The 24411-nt window shown below is 42.9% G+C and overlaps 1 protein-coding gene across 1 annotated transcript in view; it reads right to left on the reverse strand.

The window, feature by feature from the left end:
- The window catches only part of ptprfa (protein tyrosine phosphatase receptor type Fa), a 186420-nt gene that overhangs the window by 134649 nt on the left and 27360 nt on the right, over positions 1 to 24411 (reverse strand). The gene's annotated exons all lie outside the window — the stretch shown is intronic.

Consider the following 24411-nt stretch of genomic DNA (forward strand, 5'->3'; position numbering starts at 1 on the left):
TAGAAGTTAACTTTGTGTCATTTCAGCACCACTGATGCTTTGTGGTGATGGAGACTTAAAACCACTTTCCAAGACTGCTTGAGGAAATGTTTATTCAATGTGTTGTTAATATAAATTTATACTGAGCATTTAAGTAAGATGCTTTTTATGGTTCTTTTAAGACTCAGATTAGTGAAAGATCCTGCTCTGTTATAATACAGAAATATTGAACAGTGACTTCAGACACAACATCTTTACCAAAAATGTACAAAAAACCCAATCTTTCAGTGTTCAGTCAGGGTTTCATTGCTCAGTGTTCCAGAACCAGAGGAGCCAGCGGGCCAGCAGACCTTATGTGTAGCTGTAATTGGCATTGCTGCTTCAAAATGAAGGAGGATTTTCCATCTTTAGAGAGCTTTATGTGTCCAACAGTGCAGCTATCCATCATTCTGACTAAGGTACTTTTGACGGATGGAATCTGTCAAAAGTCTGAGTCAGGAAAACAAAAGAAAAAGGTGGGTTTGAGCTTAACAACACTGCATTGGATTCCGTCACATTTATGTGTGGCATTCAGCACTGTCTGGTGCCTTTCTGACAGGTATTCCACATAGAGAGGGGACAGCGAGCCTAACAGTACTAACTACAGGGAACCACTGAAATCCAATCACAAATATAACAGGTAATATGATGATGTGCTAAACATACCCACGCAACATCAGATCAAGATAAGGAAAAGTCTTCAAAAGCCTGTTCTGAGATGAAATGTACAGTCAGTTCACACAATAGGACCATCCCATATGAAAACACACTGAGACCTACACGCATAGTGAGGTTTAGCTATGCATGTGGTTTCATTGACCCATTTGAATGTGTTAGTGTTTGTGTGTTATATATACAGTATGTATATATACATATATATATATATATATATATATATATATATATATATATATATATATATATATATATATACACATATATATATATATATATATATATATATGAAGATAGACAACATGATGGCTGCCCAAAGGTGAACCAAAGCATCTTGATCTCCCCCTGGTTGCTGGCTGCAGTATAGATTATAAACCCTGCCTCCCCCATGTTAGTGGGGCATGTGCCAAACTAAAAAGTCAACATGCAAGTAAGTTTTTTCTCAGACAAGTGATAATATTTGGTGGGGTAAACTTGGTTAATTACTTATTCAACGCTATTAAAAAAGGGTGAAATGTCATGATTGACAGCTGAGACTGACTTGACTTCAAATTACTTTGTTGGTGCACGATGGCATTCAAGCATGCAAGCTAGTTTGCTAATGGCCTTTGCTTGGTACCAAATTTAGGTTTGACTGGACACTAAATTCTTAAAAAGAGCGGAGGATGCTCTGCTGGTTTTCTGTTTTAAAGTTGTCTAGGTAGAAATGTAACATCCTAAATTTGGCAAATTGTCCCATTAGGGCTCATGCAGTGAATTAATCTGATTCAAAATAAGTAATGTTTCTTTGTCTCACTTTCTCTTCTTTATGTGACAATGACAATGAAAGCTGCTGAGGGCTGTAATACTCTGAAACAGCACCTTAGTCAGAGACAACTAAGAAGTATGAATTTCAGTCAATTTTATTTCATCTCGACTTGTTAGTGTCAGAATTTCTCATGTCTTTCAGTAGCCCCCCTCCCTCATCCCAAAGACAGAAACCAGTGAGCAGCTTGCCTGCTGCTGGCAGTGTATTTTCAGCTACATGCAAAGATCCATTATAGAAACTGTCACATTCAAACAAGTAGATGGTAAGGAAAACCTGAGGTATTCCTTTAATGACCTGTGAGTACTATCACCTCTGTGGCCAGGGTCGTGAGAGAGCTGTGGATTCCATGAGGGATTTGAGAGCTGCTCTGTCTAGTGTTTCATAATATATTGTCAGTCTGTGAACATGAGGCCCTGCGTTGTATTATGCTCGCCATTTATGTAATCCCATCTGTAACGTAATAGCCTGCACTTAGTCAGGAAAACAAAAGAAAAAGGTGGGTTTGAGCTTAACAACACTGCATTGGATTCCGTCACATTTATGTGTGGCATTCAGCACTGTCTGGTGGCTTTCTGACAGGTATTCCAAATAGAGAGGGGACAGCGAGCCTAACAATACTAACTACAGGGAACCACTGAAATCCAATCACAAATATAACAGGTAATATGATGATGTGCAAAACATCAGCGGCCTCCCTGTGACTCCAAGCACTGTGGGGCCAGAGGTCCTTTCCACAACTATGTACTGTCTGACTGTGACGGTGCTAAAGTTGCCGCCACTTCCACACAGCTTTGGAAATGAAAGACCCTTAAAATCGTTTGGCTCTACTGCAGAATAATTCTAACCCATAGTGTTCCCTCTCTCATTTTACACCATTTTAACTTCTTTTCAGCTTTCGAATTTGTGGCAGACATGGCTCACCACACTGGCTCGATGATTCCCCATTAATGGTTAACTGCTCTGTAAATAAAAAAGGTTTTATTCATGGCTGATAAACTCCACCACTGAAGATGTTAAGCAGTCTAATGTTGTTATTGCACGCTGCAGGGATGTGGTGGCCACTGTGGACTTTTCATATCAAATCAGTTTTTCTTTCTTGACTCTTTCTGAGCTACAAGGCAGCTTCTTCTCTCAGACTGTGAGAAAATTAAATTAGCCCTTAATACTTCCACATACACTAGTCTTTTTTCTATTTAAAATCTAAGTTTTGCACTAATTATTGACATTCTTTTATCTGTATCTGCATGATTTGCACTGTTGCACGTTCTTAAATGAGTTCATACCAGAGATAGTGACTTATGTTTTTATATCCTTTTATTTGCTGAAAAATATAAAATATAGTTCAATTAAATGAATGAAAAAATTATATATATTAAGTAGTGGTGCACCGATGTATCGGCCGTATATCGGTAGCGGCCGATATTCGCCTCGTTTACTGCCATCGGCGTATCGGTAATAAACTTGACTTTCACCGATAACATTGGCCGATGTTCATTGGTATGTTTTCTGCAGCCTGCCAATCTGGCATCCAGATTATGGTACACGCTGGGTTTACACCGGGCACTGAAGCACCGCGCAGCGCAGCGCCAAGGAAAGCCAGGCCCCTCCCATCCACCCCCCTGTTAAACCTTTGTGTGGTTCACATGGGCTGCGATGTGCCACGCCAGCGCCCTTCACCGATGGTTTCGGCGTGCGAGCGAGCGTATCGTGCCAGGAAACAGACTGAAAAATGATTTTAAACGATATAAATGACATATTTTATATGATATAAATGATCAAATATGCATCCCATACTTTGTATTCCCCTTCTGTTGTCCTGGAGTTTTAATTTTCCCAATTTTCCCAATCACATAATTAAATGTCCCCCTCTGCCCATCCACTACAGCCACATATAGATAAAAGAGAGAGAGAGGGGGGCTAAAGGCTTGCTTGGAGAGTACGTCATTTACCCCCGACACCCGACATTGAACGGGTTACATACAGCAACAAGTGAGCGGCTCTTCAGCACTGTGGCTCACATTTTGGATGATGGCCCCTGACAAGGCAGAGATGCTCGTCTTTGTAAAGAAAAACATGCATCTTACTAGGAAGTAGAGGCCCACTATAAGGGAAGGCTTTTTTTTGTGTCTATTTAGTTTTGTTAAAGACTGAGGCCCATGTTCAACTCCGCCAGCCTACTGCAATGGATACACAAGAAGGTGTATTGTGCATGAAAAATACAAGAGGTGAAACTGTGAAAGATAGCCCTATTTGACTTTGTATTTATTTTATTTTTCATACTTACTTAATGTGATGTTGCTTTTCTTGTCACATTTTAATTATTTAATTTAATTAGTTTAACAAAATATTTTTATTGGGCTGTTATTTAATTTAACAAATATAATATTTGTATTGGTCTACTCTGTTACGTAAGTACAGAAAGTAACATTTTTGTCATTGAGTAGGTAGTTGTATGGCAGGCAGTTTTCATCGAAAAATATTTTTATTTTATTTGTTGTAATCAGAGCCTCCTATTGTGTTGTGTTGCACAGCAGGCTAGTAGTAGCACTGCATCTTGACTTGAATTTGTATGGCATTCCCTAAGGGTTTATGCTAGTGTTTTGTAAGGCTGCATTGCAAGCATCTGTTTACAGTTGAGATGATGTCTTGAGTAGGCCTGGTGATACTGTTAAATGTTTGGCTGAATAGGTGTCTATGTCCATCCATGGCATCTAAAGTTACACTTGTCAATTTTTCTGTTTTTTATATTATTCAAGTAATAAACAAATATCGGTATCGGTATCGGCTATCGGCTAGATTGTTGTTTTAAATATTGGTATCGGCCAAGAATTTCCATATCGGTGCATCCCTAATATTAAGTACTGTGTTGTTTTGCACTTTGAGGATGACCTGTTACACCTGTATTCAAATCCATCCTGTATTCCTCTTGTTCTCCTTAAAAATACAAAACTGATCAAATTCTAGTTTGAGATTTGATGATCATCAACTATTAGTCTTCCCTGACATGACAATGTAAAGAAGATAAGACGTATTTTGTGTGTGTGTGTGTTCCTTATTTCCATTTCAAGAAATTGGTAACCCTAGACTGGAGTGAAAGTTGTCATTATGAAAATTATTTTTACTATCTGGAGGATTGAATCACACACACTTTTGAGATGAATACATTCTTGAGGATGACTTTGATGTACTTTACACGGATTCACTTGCTTGCTCATTTCTTGAAGGCATATGCTAACAACAAGCTCTGAAATGTGACGGCTAACATAATAAAGCAGCAGTGTCTTTGAAATCTCTGATTTTCTACAAAATGAGGGTGATTTAGCCTTGAACATTATCCATATCATGAAAAACTATTTATTAAAAGAAAGATTAATATTTATAAAGTAATGACGACTACACAGCCACACACAGAAAGACCCAATACATTTTCATATTGATGGCAAGGCAACAATACAATCTCTAAAGGAACATGTGGTGTTAAAGGACAAGTCTTTTATTGTGGGTAAATTCCAATGTTTGTTGTCTCACCAAGAGTAAGATAGCTTGCAGTGCAGCGATGACCTCACTTCATCTTTAAATAGCTTAGCAACAAAGCATAGCTCCAGTAATGTGCTTTCCTGCAACCCCAAAGCTGTCTAAACCCCAATATTAATGGGAGCTTTCATTTCTCAGAGGTCAGGTGATCTTAATATTACATGTGAGTGACTCTAAAACTGTCCTAGTCCCGTGTTTATCAAGAGTGTCATTCCTCCCTGAGCACTTGATGTTATTATTGAAGTGTCCCACACAAAAACAATGACTACTCCAATGAGAGTGAAACATCACTCTGTCTGCAAAGTACATATTATGATGTTGGTATATTGAAGAATCAGTCACATGACTTAATATATATATATATATATATATATATATATATATAACAATAGTTGAGTGCCGTATCTTGCACATTGTCTACAGGAACACAAGAAACTCTCCATTGTGTGCAGCCTTCACTATTGTTTAAAATGAATACAAAATAATTAATAAAGACATGAGGTCCAATACGAAGTTGCTCCTGTTGTTACAGATGAGATGTCTTACCAGAGTCATACAGGTGATATATAACTCCCAGAGTTGGGACCAGAAGGCACAGCTGCAGTCCTACACACTTCTGAGCACTCCCTTTAGATCAGTCACACAACCACAACCCATAGAGACTGCGTCTGCAGTGTTGCCAAAAAAATCTTACCAGAAGTAGCTATTGGCTCTCTGAAATGTAGCACAAAGTCGCTAGATTGCGTAATGATGTCACGTAGATACAATGCCTATAAAAAGTATTCACCCCCCTTGGATGTTTCACCCTTTTGTTGCTTTTATACATGAAATCATGGTCAATATAATTTGGCTTTTTTGACAAGAATTTGCAAAAAAAAACTCTTTAATATCAAAGTGAAACAGATTTTTACAAAATAATATAAGGTAAAGTAAATGATTGCATAAATATTCACCCCCTTCAGGTCAGTATTTGGTAGATGCACCTTTGGCTGCAATCACAGCACTGAGTCTGTGTGGATATGTCTCAATCAGGCTGGCACATCTGGACACTGCAATTTGTCTCCATTCTTCCTTGCAAAACAGCTCAAGCTCTGTCAGGTTGCTCGGGGATCGGGCGTGAACAGCTCTTTTCAAGTCCAGCCACAAATTCTCGATTGGATTGAGATCTGGGCTTTGACTTGGCCACTCCAGAACATTCACCTTGTTGTCTTTGAGCCATTTCTGTGTAGCTTTTGCTGTATGCTTGGGGTCGTTGTCTTGCTGGAAAATAAATCTTCTCCCAAGTCGTAGTTCTCTTGCAGACTGAGTCAGATTATCCTCCAGGATTTGGCGATATTTTTCTGCATTCATGTTCCCCTTTACCTTTACAAGCCTTCCAGGGCCTGCTGCTGAGAAGCATCCCCAGAGAAATGATGCTGCCACCACCATGCTTCACGGTGGAGATGGTGTGTTTGTGGTGATGTGCAGTGTTTGGTGTTCGTCAAACATAGAGTCTAGTCTGATGGCCAAAAAGCTAAATTTTTGTCTCATCAGACCAAAGAACCTTCTTCCAATTGACCTTGGAGTCTCCCACATGCCTTTGGGCGAATTCCAGGCAAGATTTCATATGAGCTTTTTTCAACAGTGGCTTTCTCTTTGCCACTCTCCCATACAGCTTTGACTGGTGAAGAACCCGGGCAACAGTTGTTGTATGTACAGTGTCTCCCATCTGAGCCACTGAAGCTTTGAACTCCTTCAGAGTGGTCGTAGGTGTCTTGGTGGCCTCCCTCAGCAGTCTTCTTCTTGCCCGGTCACTCAGTTTGTGAGGACGGCCAGCTCTAGGCAGATTTAAACAAGTGCCATACTCCTTCCATTTCTTAATGATGGATTTAACTGAACTCTGTGGGATGTCCAGTGAGTTGGAAATCTTTTTGTAGCCATCTCCTGACTTATACTTTTCAATGATCTTTTCTCTGAGTTGCTTGAAGTGTTCTTTTGTCTTCATGTTCCAATTGTAGCAGGAACACTGATGAACCAGAGACTGGACCTCCCAGACACAGGTGTTTTTATACTCCAATCACTTGACACACATCAACTGCACTCAGGTCATCTCCATTTCACTAATTGTGACACTGCTGGCATCAACTAGCTGGACCTCTGTTGAATTAGGTCAGTCACTTTAAAGGGGATCAATATTTATGCAAACACTTATTTTACACTATATATTTTTAATTAATTGACATTAGTTTGTAAAAATCTGTTTTCACTTTGACATGAAAGAAGCTTTTTTTGCAAATTCTTGTCAAAAAAGCCAAATTATATTGACCATGATTTTATGTATAAAAGCAACAAAAGGGTGAAACATCCAAGGGGGGTGAATACTTTTTATAGGCATTGTATGTCTAATTTGCATATGTAGCGCTGCAGACCAGTATCCCATTCTCTTGCTTTTTTTCCCACGGCCTGTGCAATGGCTGTTTGTTACGAGCAAAGATTTTACCATCATTATTTTCAGAGAGTCTGCATCATCACGGTACAGTACTGATAGTAAAATGCTGAAATGTCAATAGACGTAGTTTGTGTTCCAACAAGTTTGTGTTATGAGACCTGCAGCAAGAATGATCAGCACCTTCACTACTGAATCTGAGTTGTTTGCTTTGCCACATTATAATTTGCATGTTTAACCCTTGTGTTGTTCCTGGGTCAAATTGACCCAGAGTGTGTGTGTGTCTGTGTGTGTGTGTGTGCGTGCGTGCGTGAGTGCGTGCGTGTGATCATACGCAAGCCCTGGCCGGTCAGGGTTAGGGTTAGGGTGACCCAAGGATTGTCATTATCCAATTCTCCTGGGGTAATTGAGACCAATGGATTGTCATTTTCGATTGTCATGGGAGGGGTCATTTAGACCCCCAGAGAGGGCGCTGTGGTGCTCTGTGGGGTCATTTAGACCCACACCTGATTCCAATTGAAATCAAGGGGGGGTACATTAGACCCACATATAAGTCTCAGTGTGCCACTCTCTCACGGACCATGGCACTCGCGTCAGGAGCATTTCACCAGACAGCTATTCTCCCAGCAACCATCCTCTGAACCCGAAGAGGACGCGAAAGAGCCAGACCGAGAAGCGGACGGACAAGGAGATGGAGAAGCAGACCGAGAAGCAGACAGAAAAGCAGACCGAGAAGAAGACAGAGAGGACGGAGACGGAGACAGAGACGGAGACAACGGCGATAGCGAAGAAGACGACGACGGTGACTACGAAGACGACGACGGTGACGAAGACTACGACCCAGTGGGTGATGCTTCTGCAGATTCGTCATCCTTGGAAGAAGAAGAAGAAGGAGGACCAGACCACGGCGACACCACCACCGGACTCGTGGAAAGAGAGACCTTCCCCTCAAGAAACGGGGAAATAACATGGTCCTCGAGGGCGTATGGCCGAGAGGAGGGCCACTGCTCCTCCTCCTCTTCCTCCTCCTCTGCTGCGGCTCAAAGCGGGGTCCTCCGGGGCCCCACGATCCACGCGACGTCCCGCACCGGTGACCTAGCCTCGACGTTCCACCTGTTCATCACACCGACGGTAGAGAACATCATCCTGGAGATGACGAATCGGGAGGGTCGTCGAAAATACGGTGACGAATGGAAAGGGATGGACGAGACCGACCTGCGCGCCTACGTAGGGCTGCTGATCTTAGCGGGCGTGTACAGGTCCCGGGGCGAGGCCGCCGCCAGCCTGTGGGACGCCGAGAGCGGACGGGCGATATTTAGTGCCATGATGCCCCTAAAACTCTTCCACACGTACTCCAGACTGCTGCGCTTCGACAACCGCGAGACGAGACGCACGAGACGAGCCACGGACAAATTGCCGGCCGTGCGAGAGGTCTGGGACGCGTGGGTGTCGCGGCTACCGCACCTCTACAACCCGGGGCCCGAAGTGACCGTGGACGAGCAACTGGTTCCGTTCAGAGGTTAGTCTTTTTTTTTAATATTATTATTATGTTATGTTATGTTATGTTATGTTATGTTAGTTATGTTATGTTATGTTATGTTATGTTATGTAGATAGCGGCTGCTAGTCCTCGTCCTCATCTCATCTCCTCTCATCTTCTTCTCCTCCTCCCTAGGCCGGTGTCCATTCTGTCAGTACATGCCCAGCAAGCCGGCGAAATACGGGATCAAGTCGTGGGTGGCCTGCGATGCGAAATCAAGCTACGCTTGGAAGATGCAAGTGTACACCGGAAAGCCGAGCGGCGGACGCCCAGAACGGAACCAGGGGTTGCGGGTAGTGCTCGATGTAACGGAGGGACTGCATGGTCATAACGTCACGTGCCTTGTGTCGTAACAAGGCACTGGAAGTCTCCCTACATGGCCTTGGCCCACCCCCCACCTCACCCCCCCGTCCCCCGTCCCCCACACTCGTTACGCGGGTTTACACCGGACGCGGAAGCGCCGCGAGGCAGCGCAGCGCCGTTCTCAGCGCGCAGCCGCCTGGCTGTTCACACGGGACGAGCATTTCTCCGCTGGTCAGGCCCATAGACTGTATATATAAGGTCAGCCCGCGATTCTGCTTTCTCCGCTTGTTGTTGTACCCGTTGAATGTCGGGGTTCGGGGGTAAATGGTGGGGGGGTCTTCATAGCCCCCCCCACCCCTCTCTTTCTCTCTCTGTCTGTCTGCTTGTGTGCTTGTAGTGGATGGGCAGAGGGGGACATTTAATTATGTGATTGGTAAAATTAAAACTCCAGGACAACAGAAGGGGAATACAAAGTATGCATATTTGATAATTTATATCATATAAAATATGTAATTTATATCGTTTAAAATCATGGGGGGAGAGGGGGAAGGGGGGGGCTGGCTCATTAGCATTTAAAGGAACAGGCACTCAAAACAGGTCACTCTGTGGAGGGCTGTTTTAGACAGGGTAAAAAGGGTGCTGTTTTAAATGATCCTTGTGGTATTTTGACCAAAGTATGTTACAGACATTTCATTAAGACCCCAAGGAACCATATCAACTTGTGGTAAAATGGGCATACAATGTCCCCTTTAAGTTTAATCAGGTTCAGTGTGCAGTGCATGCACCACTGCCCGAATAGTGCAAATCTAACTAGGAGAGACAACCAGGGAGAGAAGTTTAAAGGACTCCCCTCCAGCTGCCGCACACCCAAACTTGTCTAGGTGGGTTTCATTTTCCCACTTAAAACCAACCATTGGAGGCAAATACACTGGAAGTGAATTAATCATCTTGTTTGCTTGTGCCTAGAGTCTGCACCAGCTGGACCAGTTTGAGCTGACCCCACCTCCATGAGCGCTTTAAAGAAATGAAAAAGAGAAAAATAAATTGACCAAAAATTATAACTGGTTTGTTGTGGTGGTTTTATATCTGGTCTATCCATCAATATCCGCTCATATTTTTGTATATTCAAATTACCTCAGATCTTAACAAATGGCGTTGTTGTCAATCGGCAGGATTGTGACCAGTATATCAAACCACCAGTTCAATATTTCTTTCCCTTTCTTTTCAACATACAAACATGGCAACACCATTCTTGATTGGTGCACCATGGGTAACAAACTTTAGTGGCCTAAATGTTCACTATGAAGATTGTCAGAGCCAGATGGGTGCAATACTTCGTGCTCAGAAGTGGTCTGAAGACCAACAGTGTGATTTTATCATGAGTGCACTGGAGGGAGAGCCTCGCTAGGAGATTCTGGAGCAGGCCGAGAGGGACACACCAGATAAAATGGTCCTCCAGCTGAGAGAACTTTATGGGGACAGGACTGCTGTTGGTACATTACGTGCTATGTTTTATGATTGTAGACAGAGACCAGAGGAGTCTGTGAAAATATATGCTCTGCGTCAAAGAGAACTGGTCCATCGACTACTGAGTAAAGAACCATAAGACCATCGCTGTGCTGAGTTGCACATGCGTGACCAATTTGTCCTAGAAGTGGAAGGACAAGCTTCTGGTCCACACTCTGCCAGGAGACCCTCCAAAGAGCCAGAGCTGTCCCCGGAAAATAGGTGTGGATCCTGCTCCTTGAACCATTGCGATCAAGCCGGTTACCAGTGGGATCAACAAGGGCGGCCTATTTGAAGCAAGGGTGGCGTGTAGAGGGATGGCGCCCAGGCCAGCTTTTAACTATTAGTTCCAGCCCCCAAGGACCAGGTAACTGGAGGAAACAAAAATGGTCCAACTCAGAGCAACCATTCAGAATTTGTAGGAACGTGCCGCCAGTTGGAAGTCCTGGTGAATTGAAAGAAAGTCAGTTTTCTACTACAAAGACAGGTGAAATTCCTTGGTCACCTCGTTAGCAGTGATGGTGTGGCCCCAGACCCAGATAAGATCACCAGGCTGAGACAGCACCATCACCTGCACCACAGAGGATCAATCAGCACAGGTGAGAGCTGTTAGCTGATTGGTCCTCACGTTTAAAAGACAGTGACTGGGCTGCCTCGGGAGGACACTCTCGGACTCAGAGCAGTCACAGAGGCACGAACCCAGAAAGGACTGAGCTGCAAAGCTAGACCCTTGAAGTTAGTTTATTTATGTTTGTTCACGTGTATGTGTGTGTCTCTGGCTGTGAGTGGGAGAGCCCCGTGGCATGGTCAACTGCCACATTGATCAATTCTGTTTTCCTGTTCCAGGGTAAGGGTTAGCTTAAAGGCATCGTGAAAATTCACTCATCATCTACTCACCACTATGCCAATGGGTGAAGTGTTAACACAATAAACAACATTCTAAACTTTACTTTTCCTCCTCTTTCCATGGAAAGAAAAACAGTACAAATGTCATAGAAATTCATCAGTTTTCATGCACCTAAGTCGGTCAGTAAAGGAGACATCTCTACAATGTCCGACATGGAGATCACTGTCAAACTGCTTTGTCAAAGTGTGTCTCACCTTAATAAGTTTTCCTTAACCCAACCCTAACCATCAGCAATAGTGTTCAAATGAAACACTGTTAGTCCATGCAGACACATATAGTGGTTACTCTGTGAGGCAAGTAAAGCGAATCCCTTCTGCCTTAATGAGCTGCTCTATATTGTACTTTGATTTAGATGAAAAACTTAATCAGGGATGGAACTCTAACAGGAGGGTTAGGGTTACAAGCTGACATTTAAAGATTATCATATTTCTTTTCCGAAACATGTCAAATGTTTTGGTTACCAGTCTCAAAAAAGTATCAACATCACTTATCATTTGACATGCGTATGTGACGTTCTCTATATTGCTCTGCTAATATTTGCATGCATTTCACAGGAGTCCGGATTGTATAGAGCAGTTGGGCTGGTTCATTCTGCAAAACTGCAATACATTGGAGAACACACAACCACAGTTGTGAAGTACAGTTGTTAGTTTCCGCTCGAACCACAGTGAGAGTGAGTGCTGGATCACATCTCCCATCTGACTGACAATCTCAGTAGCAAGGGCATCAGGGCTAGGAATAGTAGAACTGGCGTTTTGAGACTCATGTGTAATGCCTACAGGGCGACTAAGGGGAAACATTATATCCCTATTGATGGAAGGGAACTCTGGTGTACCCTGACTATCCCCCGTAACATTACCATGCCCCTGAACAGGAGTTTCAAACTGCAAGAACATCGGAGAACTCAACAATCCCCTTGCCCTACCCCTACCAAAGCCACGGGGTGTGCTAATATCCTCCCGACCAACACTCATCATCAAATAAAAAATGTACAATATCAGAAATAAAGATGAAACACTCAAAATGCAAAAGGTTAAGTAGAGACGAGTAGCGAAAAAAAACTTAATCTATGTGCATTCAGCTCAACACAGTCCAAGTTACGTGTCCACCTGGTTACACACAGAAGATCAGCAGCAGCAGAAACAATCCCCGGATCAGCGCTGAAGAAACCACCATCCAGCAAGAGAATCGACGGGTCATGGCACCAATGTGACGTTCTCTATATTGCTCTGCTGCTATTTGCATGCATTTCACAGGAGTCCGGATTGTATAGAGCAGTTGGGCTGGTTTATTCTGCAAAACTGCAATACATTGGAGAACACACAACCACAGTTGTGAAGTACAGTTGGTAGTTTCCGCTCTAACCACTGCAAGAGCGTTTGCTACTGTGAGATAATCAAAGTGCGCCACACTTAATACAACACAAACTTCCACTGTGGGTTTTCAAAATAAAACCCATACGGTAAAACTATGGTTGCAGTCCCAAGTTGAACAAGAATTTAACAATAAACACAAGTGAATTATTTACACTGTTTACACGTACATGTGTGCCAGAGCACAGGTCCTTTGTGTTTTATAGCCGTCCGCATATTAATGTGTAACCAGCGGTTATCAGTGCTTGCCATAAGTCTCTCTTAACAAGACCCTGAGTGATTCATAAAGGATCTGTTTGGTGCAACAGGCTCTGCAGCCATTTGTTGTGTTTACTGTTGACAAAATCCGCATGGCAGAAAAAGTGTAATGGGTTCCTAATTGACTTGGAAAAGGCTGCCAGAAAGAAATCCTTTTATGTCTGTGGTTGTTTGTCTATCAATTAGAGTATTGATTAAATAAATGTGTTTGGTCTCCATCTTGCTGCTGGCCAAGAACAGTGCTATTTAGAGACCAACCTACAGGTGTCTCCCAGCCAAAATCACTTTCAACATATTCCTTCTCAAAAAAACCATTACACCCAATTACTGGGTTCTAATTGGGACCAGTGGCAAAACTACACACCAACATTCTATTCCATCAAAGAGGGAGTTTAGCTTGGGAGAGGGGTGCTATCGAGCAGCGCGTGGAGTAGACGGGATTCCAGATGCTCCTTCATGCCAAATTGTAAAGTTACTATTTTGGCAGTCTCATACGCCTTCTCATTAGCCTCAAGAACATCCCTGACCTAGCGGTTCTACTCTGTCAACATTTTGCAACAATATACCTAGGAAGCTCAAAGGCGCAGCAATGCATCAATCTTCTCTAACTTCAGCTAACGATAATGCTAATGATGCTAGCGGCGACTCAGCTAGACATGCTACAGGTGACAACATGGATGAACCGCCCTTAATTTGGGAGAAGATCCTCAAGCACGTGAATGCTAAGTTTGACCAGTTGGAACAGACACTTCAGCCGGTACGAAGCTCTCACAAGGAAGTGCATCTATGAGCAAGTTCTGGAGCAGGATAGCCGCATCAGTTACCTGGAAAAGGCATTCTGTAGCCTCCAGAATGAAAACACAGCACTCAAGCTCAAAGTTGACAACCTCAAGGGCCGGTCACGCCGCAACAACATTAAATTTATCTGCATACCTGAAAAGGAGGAAGGAGGTAAACCTACGGAATTTGTTGAGGAACTGATACTGAAACTTCTCGGAGAAGACACCTTTAAATCCTTGATGGTTATCGACTGGGCACACTGGTCCCAGCGACCACCACCATCGGATGGAGCCAAGCCCTGCGCCATCATTGCCTGGGTACCCTTTTAGATGGGGCTTATACTGCGACTCCGGAGGGCACAACGGCTGGAATATAAAGGCAACAAGGTGCTTATTTTCCTGGACTACACGCCAGAAGTGCTGCGTCAGCTACGCAAATTCAGTGAGGTCAAGGGCGCACTGTGGTAGCTCAAGGTGGAGCACAGTCTTCTCTTCCCAGTGAGGCTTCAGTTCCTACACAATGGCCAGTTCAAGATCTTCACAACGCCGAGTGAGGCAATGACAATTTTGAATACTGACTTAAAGAATGCATCTTAAGAACGTTGATTCCACCCTTTGTTCGTACAGAGGATCAACCACATTATTCTGACATGGCCATTTGCCATCCGGATGCTTCAGTTTGAATTTGAGTTTGAGACTGTCCATTTGCTCTATTTACTCCATTCTGTTGCCTGTTCCGGAGTTGACCAAGCTCTTTCTGTAAAATTAGCTTTCTTAGTTAGTTACTGTTCCCCTGGGAGCTATTCACCAGACGTGTGCTTAGCGTTCCCGAACTTACAGGGCTATATCTGTGCTTCATTTGGGGAAGCACTGTGTGGGTGGGTAATAGGTAATATGGTCATGGGTTTGTTAAAGTGTGTTAGTTTACAATATGTTATGCTGGTTATGTATGTTGTTACTGTGGGTGGAGGCCGGCCGGGTTTTCTATACATCAGAGATTATGTCTACATCTGACAACATTGCATATAGCAGCAGTAATAATAACATTGGTCTCAAGGAATGTTAAGGGTCTTGGTCAGGTGGTTAAGTGAGGTTGCGTTTTCTCCCATCTCAAATCATTGAAGCCAGACATAATTTTGCTACAGGAAACGCATGTCAGTGCAAATGAGATTTCACAGGTTTTCCAAGCACCTTTTACTGGCAAGGCTACATACTTTTTCGAAAAAATATCTCATTTCGCGACAGCGGCCCCACATGGCAGGTATTTAATGATTTGGGATCATTTGAATTCCCTTCCAATAACAATACCCAATATATAGGCTCCAAATATTGATAACCCTGATTAATTTATTAAGGATTTTAATATGATACCGCCTTCCAGCCCTAATGTCATTATTGGAGGGGACTTTAATTGTTATTTGGTTCCAACCCTCGACAGACTCAACAAAACTGCCCCCTGCCATAGCCTCAGTTAAAACCTTGAATTATTTAACTAAATCAAGGAACATGGTCGACATCTGGTGACTGCAGCATCCTACAGACAAAGATTTTTCTTTTTACTCTCATGTCAACAAATCATATACTAGGATTGACTATTTCCTGATATCTTCTGAACCTTTACCCAGCATTGCCAATTCTACATCACAATATCTTTATATCTGACCATGGCCCAGTCTCGCTTCAATTGTCAAATATACTGCCCAAGCAAATGTACAACTGGTGCTTCAACCCTCTCCTTCTTGAAGATCGCTCTTTCATTGACCATATGACAGCACGTATAGACGAATTCTTATAACTAATGATAATGGGGAGGTCTCTGATTCTACTCTGTGGGAGGCCTTCAAGGTCGTGATGAGGGGCCACATTATTTAATTTGAATCATTTAAAAAAAAGGAACTTAACAGTCGCCTTGCATATATTGAAGAAATGCTTCCACTACTTGAAGAGGCTAACAGATCTTCCCTCCTACAGTCTGAATACAAGAAAATTCTAAAATTAAAATATGAATATAACACTATCCTTAGTAGATGGGTCAGCAGCTGTAAAGCGATAAAATTAGAGTAAAGCTCAAACAGAAACATTTCGAACTAGGGGATAAACCAGAGAAACTATTTGCAAGTCAACTCAGAGTTGCAAACGCTCATCAAGCCATACATAAGGTAAAATCTAAATCATGTAATTTGATAACTAACCCAAAGGATGTAGATGCTTGCTTCAGGGACTTTTATAAGGAACTATATGCTAGCAAATTAAAGGCTTCTGAAGCAGACTTTTGTAACCTTTTTGTTAGCCTAAATATCCCCCAATTATATGACGCTTCGAGAGAGGACATTGACAACCCGATCTCAAAGGCAGATCTTTCAGATGCTATCAGAGCTTTCCCCTCTGGAGAAGCAGCCAGCCCAGATGGCTTTGGCTGTAAGCTTTACAACGTCTTCCATGACAAAATATTCCCCCTCATGTCAAGGATGGTAAATGACTCATTTAAGAATAAGAAGTTCACTCTACGATGCAAATCTTTGCTTGCTTCTAAAAAAGGGTAGGTAGGGGAGACAAACCCTGCGAATTACAGACATATTGTTCTTCTAAATTATGACCAGAAGGTAATAAATCATCTGACAAAATGGCGCCGTACGAGTGGCAGCTAGTAACAGCAGCAACGACCTCTTTTCTGTGTTTTTGTACTTTCTATGTGTTTTCATTGACACTGGTTCTGGTCAACTGTGTGTGCCTAGGGATGCACAACTGTTGAGGCTAGTTATATGTAGTAATAGTTCTTTACTATTTTTCAGACTATTTAAACCAACTTTAGGAGATACTTTCAGCCATGGCTCAATTGTTTACACTCTGCAACAGGGCTTCCCTGTTGATGACTGGCCTGCTGCCTCCTCACTTTGGCTAAAAGTCTAAACTGTCAGTTTCAGAAACCTCCCCACCCAGCGGAGTGCGACTAAAACCTGATGAGTGTGACTAAATATTTTAATTAGTTGCACCAGTGCACCAGAAATTCATTACGTCCCAAAACTTTTTCTTTAATAAAAAACAACTGGGGGTATGGACGTTTGCCTTTGACAAACATTAAAGTGATTGATTAATAATGATTTTTTTGTCAGCGTATAGCGGGGATTTTACGACACACTCACAGACAGGCATTGCAAGCTTAATGAGAGCACATGCGCAATGTGCATTATTAAAGGGTTGAGAGCACGCTGTGTCGACTACACCCACATTCCTTGTAGGCAAACAGAACACACAAAACGAGAGGACAAAAAAAAGAGGGTATATATTCACAATGAAGAGAACAATTGATTCTTTTTTCATCAATAAAAATGCTGCGGTGCCCGATGCACCTGTCCCCGAGGTTGGAATGCCCAGCGCAGACCCGACATCTTCGGCGGATGTCGTTCCACTTGTTACACCTGCCTCCTAATCCTGATTTACCATCTTCAGTGGAGATGGCTTCATCCGATTCAGAGCCAAATCAAGATCCAGAGCCTACTAAAACATAGCTGTGCCATGAAAAAGCCACCAACTCGATGCATTGCATTTACTGCAAAGAGTGCGGCCAAAGCATTGTGGGAGAAAATGCTACTGATGTTTTGACATCAGCATTCACAATTGAGCTCCACTCACCGCAGCGTTTCAGTGCCAGGCAGCAGCAAATCAAACAAGTGAGGAATCAGAAATAATGATCAAATTTAACACTGCTTACAATAAAGCAAAAGAGGAGTTGCCCTTCACTAAATTCAAATCACTGACTATCCTCATCAAAAAGAACGGGTTAAATGTCAACCCAACCTATGCCAACGACACTGCCTGCGCACAGTTCATCGGAGTGATCACTGACTCATAAAAGAAGAGGTCTCTCAAGATCGCGGATTCCATGTACATTTCATTTATGATTTAGACACAGACATTTCCACGAAAGAGTATGAAATCGTCTCCTTTTGTTTGAGTTATATTTGTTTGGTTTATATATTTATTTTAGTTTTTGAAGCACTTTAAGTTTGTTTTATCATCGTTGGTCTGCCAAAAGTTTCAGTTCACACTCCCATAGCATACATTAATTTGTTCAAAACAGCCTGGATGGATCGAGTGTTTCTAGACTGGAGGGAGAAGGGTCTGAACTGTAGCGGTGATCTTTTTATGGATAGTAAATTTGCCTTTTCCATCAGCTCCAAACTAAATACCATCTACCCCAATCACATTCTATAGCTACCTTAAAAGTCAGGCATTTCATTCGGGAGTGCATCCCAGAATTCATAATAAAACCAAAGGGCCACACCTTTTATGAGTTGTTTTCCTCAAACCCAAACTCTAAACATACAAACGTGCTTTGTAACTATTTTAACAGCTATAGCCTATTCTGGTACTGTCCAGTACTGGGTAATTTCTGGTGTGACATATCCAATTGGTTTTCAATCAATACAAATAAAACACTCAGCCCTTCCCTCTTATCAAAAGCAGGCTCTGAAGACAGACATGGTTGCAGCTAAAAAACATAATATTGTTAAATTGGAAGTCCCCATCCCCCTCATGCTTCAGGAGATGGCTTAAAGGGGACATAGCATGCCCATTTTACCACAAGTTGATATGGTTCCTTGGGGTCTTAATGAAATGTCTGTAACATACTTTGGTCAAAATACCACAAGGATCATTTAAAACAGCACCCTTTTTACCCTGTATAAAACAGCCCTCCACAGAGCGACCTGTTTTGAGTGCCTGTTCCTTTAAATGCTAATGAGCCAGCTCCCCCCTCCCCCCTCTCCCCCCATGATTTTAAACGATATAAATTACATATTTTATATGATATAAAGTATCAAATATGCATCCCATACTTTGTATTCCCCTTGTTGTCCTGGAGTTTTAATTTTCCCAATCACATAATTAAATGTCCCCCTCTGCCCATCCACTACAAGCACACAAGCAGACAGACAGAGAGAGAAAGAGAGGTGGGGGCTATGAAGACCATCATTTACCCCCGAACCCCGACATTCAACGGGTACAACAACAAGCGGAGAAAGCAGAATCGCGGGCTGACCTTATATATACAGTCTATGGGGCTGACCAGCGCGGAGAAATGCTCGTCCCGTGTGAACAGCCAGGCGGCTGCGCGCTGAGAACGGCGCTGCGCTGCCTCGCAGCTGCACTTCCGCGTCCGGTGTACCCCGGCGTAACTACTGTAACCCGGCGTAACTACTGTAACCCGGCGTAACTACTGTAACCCGGCGGAACTACTGTAACCCGGCATACAGTAGAGCTGAACACTGCGGAAGTCTTCCACACAGCTGGCAGTGTGGAAGATCAAGGTAGCAGCGCAGCCGTCTTCCAGCGCGCAGCCGCCTGGCTGTTCACACGGGACGAGCATTTCTCGCGCTGGTCAGCCCCATAGACTGTATATATAAGGTCAGCCCGCGATTCTGCTTTCTCCGCTTGTTGTTGTACCCGTTGAATGTCGGGGTTCGGGGTTACAGTAGCGCTGAACACTGCGGAAGTCCTCCACAGCCAGCAGGGCTGTGTGGCGCTGACACAAATTCCAGCTTACGGGAGAGCGGCGGTCGCTCCCGAGCAGCTGCTGCAGCCTCCCAGTCCCAACGATCCAGACAAATGCCACATGTGAGTGAATCGCGGGCTGACCAGCGGAGAAATGCTCGTCCCGTGTGAACAGCCCGGCTGCGTGCTTGGGAACGGCGCTGCGCTGCCTCGCAGCCTCCGGTGTAAACCCGGAAGTAACGAGTGTGGGGGGACGGGTGGGCCAAGACCATGTAGGGAGACTTCCAGTTCCTTGTTACGAAACAATACCCAGGAAGCGCAATCGAGTCGCTCAAGCATGACGTTTCTGACTTAGAGGAACTATAACAAAACGCGCAAGTGTTTTTTCCCCAGAGTTTTTGGGTTGGTAGACATGCCAGATACCCACATTAACCTGTAGAAGCACTAACAAAGTGGAATTTGCATGCTATGTCCCCTTTAATGAAATGCTACAACACTTTTTCTTGAAAATGTGTAAGTCATTTTTAGCATTTCTTAATGACACCTAATTGTATAAAGACCTCTGTGCTATTGCTATGTTGAGTATCTTGACTCTGTGTCACTGTGTATCTCTGCTTTATCCAATTACTGACTGATATTCTGACAGGTTTCAACCCATGTATGTTTTATCTTTTCTCCAAATTTTTTAAATTGCTTTTTGTTTTTTGATTGATTGTTTATTTGTCTGTTTTCTTATTGCTCTTTTTATCTTATTTTTCTGGCACTCTCGATCCTCATTTTGATAAGGGCAGTCTCTTGTCTTGGTTAATTAAATGCTGTCGACTGGCAGCTCTGTAGCGCTCTTGGGAGCTTAGGATACTACTCCCCTGCCCTGTCCTTTTTCTGTTATCCTGTGCTCTACGGAGTGCTTTGTGCCTGTTGTGTGTGCTTGTTTTATTGTAAAAAATAAGTGCAAAATAAAATAATAATAAAACAAAAAAGAGGGAATTCAGCTCAAAACTTAAGTGTAGACACTGTGGCAAAACAGAAAATTAATTGTTTTAAATAATCATAACAAAGAGCCCAAAAGTGACAAACAATGCATCGTCATTTATGTCATACAATGATGCATCATATGACAAATATTTTACATTTTGAAATGCAAAAGTTGTGTTTAGAGATAAATAAGCAAAAGCAAGAATGACCAGCCTGCTTATATCTTCCTCAGTCTGCTACTTATTCTCATTAATTATTGGTCAGACTAATATAAGGGGCGTGAGGAGATATCCGAAATTCCGAGTGCTGAGGTGTTCTAAGACAATTGTTCACATTGGTAGCAGTGATATCCCTTACCAACACTGAAGTATGACCTCACTTATCTTATTAATACATGAAAATACAGTGACAAATGTCTTCATTTCTTGTCTGGTCCCTCCACTGTTGAACACTTCATCAGGATTTTAAGTGTTCCAGGTCTGTCTGCAATTTATCTTCCATTATACCATAACATAGCCATAGTATAGGAAGAAGTTAGGTGATATAGAGAGTGATAAATGTAAGTCCACATTAGGAGGAGGAGGTTGAGGTGGATGGATGTCTCAGCAAAAGACAGGAAATTGACATTGGAGACCTCCCATTTGGAAACAACAGTCAGTTATAGCCTACAGTATGTGACACTAATCTCACAATGTCACATCAGACATGACTGTTCCTGCACTGAAATTTCATCTTGGCTTCCTCTGTTGTAAAACTTGTGAAGACACATCAGTCACAGTAACCTTGTGGTCAAACAACTAACCCACAGAGCATACGTGGAGATATGTTGTTTGAGTGGGGGTAATGTACCAATGCAAATTAAACAACACCTCCCTTATGAGTGAAATCGTTTATTAAGATAACATTAGTGCATTCAAAGCTGTCACTTGGTTCAACTTTAGACCTAAACTGAAACCCATCACATAATTGTAATGGCCGTGCTGCTGATGGTTTTTGCTGGCTAATTTTTATTGATTGAACTTGATGGGAGTGGAAAAATAGTGTAACGGACTGGCAGTTGTTAATGTTTACTGTTATAATGTGTTTATGGTTTAGGAATAGAGTTCAGCTTAGTTAGAAGGATTGTTGTTTAAATAACAGTGTTTTCCAGAATGTCAGTGAACATGTCAGTGTTTGGGCATGTGACACTGTGGGACAGTTCCAGTGACCAATGGCTGTGGGTTGGGTGAGATGGGGTGCTTCCCATTGGCTGGGAGACAGGGTTTGTCCTCAGGTTAGTGTGAGAACGAGGGAGAAGGTGGGTTAAGAGACGTAAACTTATTGTGTGTGAGGACCGGAGCTAGAGAGAGGCAACCAGTTTTCTGGTTATTTTGGCATCGGTTATGGCCTACAGTAACCTGTGTACGGTCACAAATGAACCTGTTAGCGAGGAGAGCTGAAGTCTTGTGTCGTCTTTACTGCGGGACACTACAGTAGGTTCAAAATTGTTAATTGTTCATACAAACCCCATCATAGCCAGCTCACAATTAAAACTCAGGGATGAGACTAAAAACTAAACCAAACCAAAGTTCCTGTTTGTTTTTCCACTCTATCTGAGCATCAAATGCCATTAGACCAGTGATTCTCAAACTGTGTTGTGTGCCCCACCGGTGGGGAGCGGAGGCATAACAGGTTGGGAGCACGACCGGGAGGAGGAAATGTGATGCGGAACTAAAGTTGTGATGGATCTAATGTTTTGACGTCGGAATCTTTTTTACGGCGGAACAGTAGCTATAGTGTTCGGTCGTGGCGTGGAGGAAAGGAACAAATATTTGACAGAGAAGAAAAGGAAATCAAGCAATGCTTCCGGGACAAACCAGACACAGTGTTCAAAAATCAAGTTGAAAAGAAAGTATGACGAAGCCTATCTTGCTCTTGTACAGTGAATGCGGTAGGAGATGAGAAGAGACCAGTGTGTATTTTATGTCTGAAAACTCTGGCAGCTGACAGTATGAGACCTAACAAATTAAGAAGACAATTAGAAACATTACACCCCAGTCACATTGATAAGCCACTCAAGTTTTTTCAGAGAAAACTTGAAGAATATCGTCAGCTGGAACAAAGCTTTGTGAAAGCTACAGCGGTGAACTGCAAAGCAACCATGGCATCATTCAAAGTCGCATACAGTATTGCCTAGTGCAAAAAACCACACACGATAGCAAAGGATCTCACACTCCCCGCAGCTTTAGATATTGTGTCAACGATGCTTGATGAGACCAGCGCCTCAAAACTGAAGGTTGTTCCCCTGTCCAATGACACAGTTGCAAGACATATATGCGACATTTAAAATGACCTCGAAGAACAACTCACCGAAAAAAACTGAAAGACAAACGTTTCGCCCTACAAGTGGACGAGGCTACTGATAGCAATAAAGACTGCTTATGTATTGCTTATGTTCACTTTGTCACATCAGAGTCACTGTGTGAGGATTTGCTATTTTGCAAGTACGCCCAAAGAAGAGCCACAGCTAATGAGCTCTTTAAGCTTCTTGAATGTTACCTGACAGAACGTGGACTGAAGTGGGAGAACTGTGAAGGTGTTTGCACGGATGGAGCACAGACCATGGCAGGGAAAGGAGGGGATTGCAGGCACTGATTAAGCGGGTCTCGCCAAATGTGAAATGGACCCACTGTGTTATACACAGAGAAACGCTAGCATCAAAGCAGCTTAGTTCTGAACTAAACAAGGTTTTGGCTGATGTTGTTAACATGGTCAATTTCATCAAAACAAGACCAATGAAAGTGCGACTGTTCTCTGTGCTTTGTGAGAAGATGGGAGCTCAACATTCAGCAGTGCTGTTTCCCAGCGAAGCGCAGTGGCTCTCACGAGGTAAAGTGTTGTCGCAAGTTTTGGAGCTCAGAGAGGAAATTCGGGTGTTTTTGTTGGAGGAGAGGATGAATGAACTTGCAAGCAAGTTTAGTGATGAACTATTACTGATGAAACTGGCCTACCTCAGCGATGTATTTGTAAAGCTGAACAAATTTAATCTTCAGCTTCAAGGCAGAGACAAGCACCTTCCACACCTGGCTGACAAGATCAGTGCATTCACCCGAAAGCTTGAGATGTGGGGCAGGCGACGTGATCACGGAAATACTGATTCCTTTGAGAATCTGAGTGTGTTGCTGAAACCAGTGATACTGGAGCCCCCACAGTGATTCCATGTGATTGTGATTCTTTCAAAAGTACTTCCCAAACAACAGCGCTAAATATGACTGGGTGAGAGATCCATTCAATGCAGCACCACCTGCTGATTTCAGCTGTACTGAAGAGGAGCAGTTCATTGAGATGACGTCTGACTCCACCCTGAGATTGAGATTTACGGCACAGACACTGAGTGAATTCTGGATTGGTGTGGAGAGGGAGAGTCCACTCATAGGGCAGAGGGCTGTGAGGATTCTGCTTCCCTTTGCCACATCGTATCTCTGTGAGATGGGCTTTTCTGCTGTTGCCTCACTGAAAACAAAGTACAGATCTAGGCTCAACATTGAACATGACTTAAGAGTGGCATTATCAAGCCTGCAACCCCATTTTGAAAAGATGTGCTGTGCAAAACAGTATCATTGCAGCCACTAATACAGTTGATAAGACTTGAGTTCTCACATAGTGACTTGCCCATCTTTCTTGCCAACTATCTGCATGTGTTATTTTTGGTTTCAGATTGAACTTTATCAACTTTGTTTTTTATCTATTTTTTATAAAGTATAGTGATGGAAGAATGTAGTGATAAATGTCACAAAAAGTACTTAAATTAAGTTTAACTTTGTTTTTTATATTTGTAG

This window comes from Hippoglossus stenolepis, chromosome 14, assembly GCF_022539355.2.
Source record: "Hippoglossus stenolepis isolate QCI-W04-F060 chromosome 14, HSTE1.2, whole genome shotgun sequence".
Classification (NCBI taxonomy): Eukaryota; Metazoa; Chordata; class Actinopteri; order Pleuronectiformes; family Pleuronectidae; genus Hippoglossus; species Hippoglossus stenolepis.